Raw genomic sequence first — 7329 nt, forward strand, 5'->3', positions numbered from 1 at the left:
GACTAATAATAAAATAATAAGGTTATGCTAAAAAAAAGTTTGAGTGGAAAAAAAATGGCGTTTGATTTAGGTCATGAAAAAATATAGTCTTCTATTGTCTTCATATTTGACTTTCTGTTTTAAGTCTTGATCGTTTTAATGGCACTACTGATGGACGGGAAGGGAAAGGAATATTTGTTTCTAAGTGTCTGTTATCAGTTAGGAAGCTTTCTGCAGCACAAACACAACTAAAACTGGCTCAGAGGGCCAGGCCGGTGGCTCATGCCTATAATTCCAGCACTTTGGGAGGCCGAGGCAGGTGGATCACTTGAGGTCAGGAGTTCGAGACCAGCCTGGCCAACATGGTGAAACCCCCTTTCTACTAAAACAACAACAACAACAACAAAAATTAGCCAGGTGTGGTGGTGGGAGCCTGTAATCCCAGCTACCCAGGAGGCTGCAGCAGGAGAATTGCTTGAACCCGGGAGGCGGAGGTTGCATTGAGCTGAGATTGCACCACTGCACTCTGGCCTGGGCAACAAAAGCAAAGCTCCAGTTTGGGGAAAAAAAAAAAATACTGGCTCAGAGAATAAAGGAGTTTATTGAATCACATGATTAGAAAGACTAGAGAGCAAACTTTAGGGTTACTTTGGGCCAAAGGTTTATAATATTATCATCAGGGTCATTGCTCCTTTTTTTTAAATGTTCAGTTCCCTTGGTTGTGCTCTCCTTCTTGCACTGGCTTTTTATTTAGGCTGGTTTTCCATATGGTAGCAAGGTGGCTACCCGCAGCTCCTAGGGCTAAATGCTTTCTCATTTGCACTGGGGGCAAGAAGGGGTTCCTTTCCTTCCAACCATAAAACCAAATTCCTTAGCTTCCCACTGACTGGACTTTCTCACCTCTGAAAAAAATTAGTATGGCTAAGGAAGTCACAGTAATTTTAGACCTGGGAAATGAGCCCATCTAAACCAATAACAGCCAGACCTAGACTAGTGAGAACCCACCTCTAGAGTTAGGGGAGAACAGCCACATGGTTTCTACCCAAAGTAAGAGGGTGAAATGGATGTTGTGTGAACAACCACAATATTTTTTACTCTTATGTACCAGACTGAAACTAAACAACAGGATGGATTTGCTGAGCAGTTTCCTTGGCTGCCAATCTATACAGAGTTTTTGCTGGGAAAGTACCTTGATGAAAAAAGTTATTCAGGGATAGATCATGTGAGGGTTGTGTTCCTTAAGCATTGCATAATTCCAGCCTAATTTTCCCACAGGCCTAAATGGAAACTAGGGAGGGATGGATTCTTATAGCACATGCATCTACTATAATTTTGTCTATTTTCACTTTAATAGTTGTTTTATGTTTTTTTCAAGATTATTTCTAATATTTCATAGCATGCTTTCTTCAAAACGTACAGCCCAGTGTGTCATGGTGTTTGGTCTTATTTAAGCATGTCTAGCTTCTATTCCAAAGATACTGATTTTCAGGACCATTTTCTCAGCAGCATCATTTGGACCACCTTCAAACGAATGCTTACATGGTATTACTACTGGATACTAAAAATACTTTAAATTGTAATAGCAGTGATTTTTTAAATGAAGGCAAAAATAGTCACAGTTACAAAGTGCACAATTTTGGTGCCCTGGGTCATTTACTCTAAGCCATTTCTGATCTCCAGTGACAGTGGACAGTATGACATAATAAAAAATACACATTTGATCTCTGCCTCCGGTTCCTGTCACAGAGCTCCTGAAAGTAATTTCCTGAACAATAGTTTTGCTAAGTGAACATCTTTTCTCCAATATTTGGTCCTTGACCCTGCTTTCTAACACAGAACTCTTAATACCTTGGAATTTTCTGGGTGATGGGAATGTGTTTTGTTCTAATGAGGCAAACGTTGGTGGGCTCCTGGGTGGAGGCTGGTCATCAGAAAGACCAAACCAGAATTAGAAACTTGAATCTTTCAACCCCAGCCCCCATCCTCTGGGCAGGAAACAGGGGCTAGAAACTGAGTTAATAATCAATCATCCCTACATATTAAAACCTGCATAAAAACCTCTAAACTACAGGATTTGGGGAGCTTCAGGGTAGGTGACCATGTGGAGGTCCTGGGAGGGTGGTGTGCCCGCAGCAGGCATAGAAGCTCCATACCCCTTCTCCATCCCTTGCCCTATGCATCCCTTCCATCTGATTGTGCCTGAGTTGTGCCTTCTATAATCAACCAGTAATGTAGTAAGTAAACTTTTTTCCTGCGTTTTGTGTGCTAGTCTAGCAAATGATTCACCTAGGGAGAGGGTTGTTGACAGCCTGATTTATAGTTGGCTTGTCAGAACCATGAGTGACAACCTGGACTTGGAATTGGCATCTGAATTGGGAGCAATCTTGTGGGATTAAATCCTTGACCTGTGAAATCTGATGCTAACTCTGATTAGTGTCCGAATTGTAGGAGCTGATGCTAACTCTGATTAGTGTCCAAATTGAATTGAATTCTAGGATACCTGGTTGATGTCTGCAGAGAATTGGAGAATTACTTGGTGTGAGAAACTTTACACACAGGTGCACACACACACACACACACACAGACACACAGTATCAGAAGTGAAGTATTGAGAGTGCAAATAAAGAGAAAAACAGTGAGTTTTTTCTACACAGACGGTCTCACATCAAACATTACCATGGGTCTTTTCTTTTTCTGCCCCGGGGCCTTCTTTGAAATCTGAAGCCACGGGTACCACTTGGCCCATAGGCAAACAAAGGCAGGAAGTGTAGTAGGTGTTCAATCAATACATGCTGAATGATTGAATGGTAGAATATAACAGATTACCATTAAACTGCCTTGTCAGTAGATGAGCACAGCAAGGGGCACATATATTTGGAACCTGAATTACTTGGGACATAACAGTACTGTCCAGTGGAGCTTTCTGCATATCAGTGCTGTCTAATACAATAGCCACTACCCACAGGTGGCTATTTAGCACTTGAAATGTAGCTGGTATGAGTAGCTGGTAAATAACCAAATTTTAAATGGAATTTTGTTTTAATTAATTTACAGTTAAAGAGCCAAGTGTGTCTAATGGCTACCATTTTAGATAGCATAGGATAGGACATGCCAACTGCTGTCACAAAAGTCCTCTTACTCCTTGCCACACTTAGCCTAAAAAGTATTTATTTAGTAACGGTTTGTGGGTGCACAAAATTATTAGCCTACCTGGGAAACCCGCATGATTTGGAGCAGCCCCAGAACTATACTGCAAGCCTTTTTTTCTTCTCAAAGTCAAGGTCTAGCAAAAACAGGCAGGTGGAATCAGGAAGTTGTTCCTTGTGTGGAACTCCTTGGCTTGTGTTTCTGATGAGGTTTGAGCACAGACTTTCACTGCTGTGTTTCTCAGGGTTGGCGCAGACAGGTAGAGGAGAATGTGACTTAGAAATGCATGTGACAGTTTAAATCCAGCCCATTCAGATTCATTTACATTTAAATAAGAAAAAAAGTGCTACTTTCTTTTTATTTGACAATGAGTCATATTTATTCATTTAGTTGGTAGTTAATAAAGCTAGAATGAAAGTCATCACCACAAAAGAATAAAGCCCATCTATAAGTAATCTATGTAGATTGTATCAATGTCACTTTGATAATGTATTAAAGTTACATAAGATATGATCATGGGAAAAGTTGAGTAAAGGGTACATGGGAATTCTCCATACTATTTGCAACTTCATATGGGTCTAAAATTATTTCAAAATAATTTATTTTTAAAAAGGGATGACATAAGAATGGGGAAAAATACAAGAATTTTGGTTCCTTCTTAGGCTTTATTTTTACAACATAAAATTTCCGTTCATCTATAGAATGTCAGTGAATAAAGGTCATTGCCAAGAATTAAATGCCAAGCTAATTTGTAGTTTATGTCATAGTATCTAAAGAAAAATTATCAGCCAGAAAAGTCCTCATTAATGTTTACCAACTATCCACTAAATATTTACTCAAAAATTATTACCATTGATGAGAGATTCCTTAAGGTAAGGAAGTCAAAGTAACAGGACATTCCAATATAAAAGGACTGGCAAAAGATTAAAAACATTTAAATATAGAGTTAAGCATAAGAAAATACAGTTAATATAATTATCAAACAATCTAGTATTATAAATTTTTTTTTAACTGGAGAAAAGGCATAAAAATGAATTTAATGTGTAAACACAGGATCCTTCAGAATGAAGACCCAAAAGTACAGGGGATTTTGTCCATTATTTTTAAAATTTTATTAATATTATACTTTAAGTTTTAGGGTACATGTGCACAACGTGCAGGTTTGTTACATATGTATACATGTGCCATGTTGGTGTGCTGCACCCATTAACTCGTCATTTAGCACTAGGTATATCTCCTAATGCTATCCCTCCCCCCTCCCCCCACCCCACAACCGTCCCCGGTGTGTGATGTTCCCCTTCCTGTGTCCATGTGTTCTTATTGTTCATTTCCCACCTATGAGTGAGAACATGTGGTGTTTGGTTTTTTGTCCTTGTGATAGTTTGCTAAGAATGATGGTTTCCAGTTTCACCCATGTCCCTAAAAAGGACATGAACTCATCATTTTTTATGGCTGCATAGTATTCCATGGTGTATATGTGCCACATTTTCTTAATCCAGTCTATCGTTGTTGGACATTTGGGTTGGTTCCAAGTCTTTGCTATTGTGAATAGTGCCGCAATAGACATATGCATGCGTCTTTAGAGCAGCATGATTTATAATCCTTTGGGTGTATACCCAATAATGGGATAGCTGGGTCAAATGGTATTTCTAGTTCTAGATCCCTGAGGAATCGCCACACTGACTTCCACAATGGTTGAACTAGTTTACAGTCCCACCAACAGTGTAGGAGTGTTCCTATTTCTCCACATCCTCTCCAGAACCCGTTGTTTCCTGACTTTTTAATGATTGCCATTCTAATTGGTGTGAGATGGTATCTCATTGTGGTTTTGATTTGCATTTCTCTGATGGCCAGTGATGATGAGCATTTTTGCATGTGTCTTTTGGCTGCATAAATGTCTTCTTTTGAGAAGTGTCTGTTCATGTCCTTCACTCACTTTTTGATGGGGTTGTTTGTTTTTTCTTGTAAATTTGTTTGAGGTCATTGTAGATTCTGGATATGAGCCCTTTGTCAGATGATTAGGTTGTGAAAATTTTCTCCCATTTTATAGGTGCCTGTTCACTCTGATGGTAGTTTCTTTTGCTGTGCAGAAGCTCTTTAGTTTAATTAGATCCCATTTGTCAATTTTGGCTTTTGTTGCCATTGCTTTTGGTGTTTTAGACATGAAGTCCTTGCCCATGCCTATGTCCTGAATGGTATTGCCTAGGTTTTCTTCTAGGGTTTTTATGATTTTAGGTCTAACATGTAAGTCTTTAATCCATCTTGAATTAATTTTTGTATAAGGTGTAAGGAAGGGATCCAGTTTCAGCTTTCTACATATGGCTAGCCAGTTTTCCCAGCACCATTTATTAAATAGGGAATCCTTTCCCCATTGCTTGTTTTTGTCAGGTTTGTCAAAGATCAGATGGTTATAGATATGCGGCATTATTTCTGAGGGCTCTGTTCTGTTTCATTGGTCTATATCTCTGTTTTGGTACCAGTACCATGCTGTTTTGGTTGCTGTAGCCTTGTAGTATAGTTTGAAGTCAGGTAGCGTGATGCCTCCAGCTTTCTTCTTTTGGCTTAGGATTGACTTGGTGATGCGGGCTCTCTTTTGGTTCCATATGAACTTTAAAGTAGTTTTTTCCAATTCTGTGAAGAAAGTCATTGGTAGCTTGATGGGGATGGCATTGAATCTATAAATTACCTTGGGCAGTATGGCCATTTTCACGATATTGATTCTTCCAACCCATGAGCATGGAATGTTCTTCCATTTGTTTGTATCCTCTTTTATTTCATTGAGCAGTGGTTTGTAGTTCTCCTTGAAGAGGTCCTTCACATCCCTTGTAAGTTGGATTCCTAGGTATTTTATTCTCTTTGAAGCAATTGTGAATGGGAGTTCACTCATGATTTGGCTCTCTGTTTGTCTGTGATTGGTGTACAAGAATGCTTGTGATTTTTGTACATTGATTTTGTATCCTGAGACTTTGCTGAAGTTGCTTATCAGCTTAAGGAGATTTTGGGCTGAGACAATGGGGTTTTCTAGATATACAATCATGTCATCTGCAAACAGGGACAATTTGACTTCCTCTTTTCCTAATTGAATACTCTTTATTTCCTTCTCCTGCCTGATTGCCCTGGCCAGAACTTCCAACACTATGTTGAATAGGAGTGGTGAGAGAGGGCACCCCTGTCTTGTGCCAGTTTTCAAAATGAATGCTTCCAGTTTTTGCCCATTCAGTATGATATTGGCTGTGGGTTTGTCATAGATAGCTCTTATTATTTTGAGATATGTCCCATCAATACCTAATTTATTGAGAGTTTTTAGCATGAAGAGTTGTTGAATTTTGTCAAAGGCCTTTTCTGCATCTATTGAGATAATCATGTGGTTTTTGTCTTTGGTTCTGTTTATATGTTGGATTACATTTATTGATTTGCGTATGTTGAACCAGCCTTGCATCCCAGGGATGCAGCCCACTTGATCATGGTGGATAAGCTTTTTGATGTGCTGTTGGATTCGGTTTGCCAGTATTTTATTGAGGATTTTTGCATCAATGTTCATCAATGATATTGGTCTAAAATTCTCTTTTTTGGTTGTGTCTCTGCCCGGCTTTGGTATCAGGATGATGCTGGCCTCATAAAATGTGTTAGGGAGGATTCGCTCTTTTTCTATTGATTGGAATAGTTTCAGAAGGAATGGTACCAGCTCCTCCTTGTACCTCTGGTAGAATTCGGCTGTGAATCCATCTGGTCCAGGACTTTTTTTTGGTTGGTAAGCTATTGATTATTGCCACGATTTCAGAGCCTGTTATTGGTCTATTCAGAGATTCAACTTCTTCCTGCTTTAGTCTTGGGAGGGTGTATGTGTCAAGGAATTTATCCATTTCTTCTAGATTTTCTAGTTTATTTGCATAGAGGTGTTTGTAGTATTCTCCGATGGTAGTTTGTATTTCTGTGGGATTGGTGGTGATATCCCCTTTTTCATTTTTTATTGCATCTATTTGATTCTTCTCTCTTTTCTTCTTTATTAGTCTTGCTAGCAGTCTATCAATTTTGTTAATCTTTTCAAAACACCGGCTCCTGGATTCATTAATTTTTTGAAGGGTTTTTTGTGTCTCTATTTCCTTCAGTTCTGCTCTGATCTTAGTTATTTCTTGCCTTCTGCTAGCTTTTGCATGTGTTTGCTCTTGCTTTTCTAGTTCTTTTAATTGTGATGTTAGGGTG

Source organism: Symphalangus syndactylus, chromosome 10 (genome assembly GCF_028878055.3).
Source record: "Symphalangus syndactylus isolate Jambi chromosome 10, NHGRI_mSymSyn1-v2.1_pri, whole genome shotgun sequence".
NCBI classification, from domain to species: Eukaryota; Metazoa; Chordata; class Mammalia; order Primates; family Hylobatidae; genus Symphalangus; species Symphalangus syndactylus.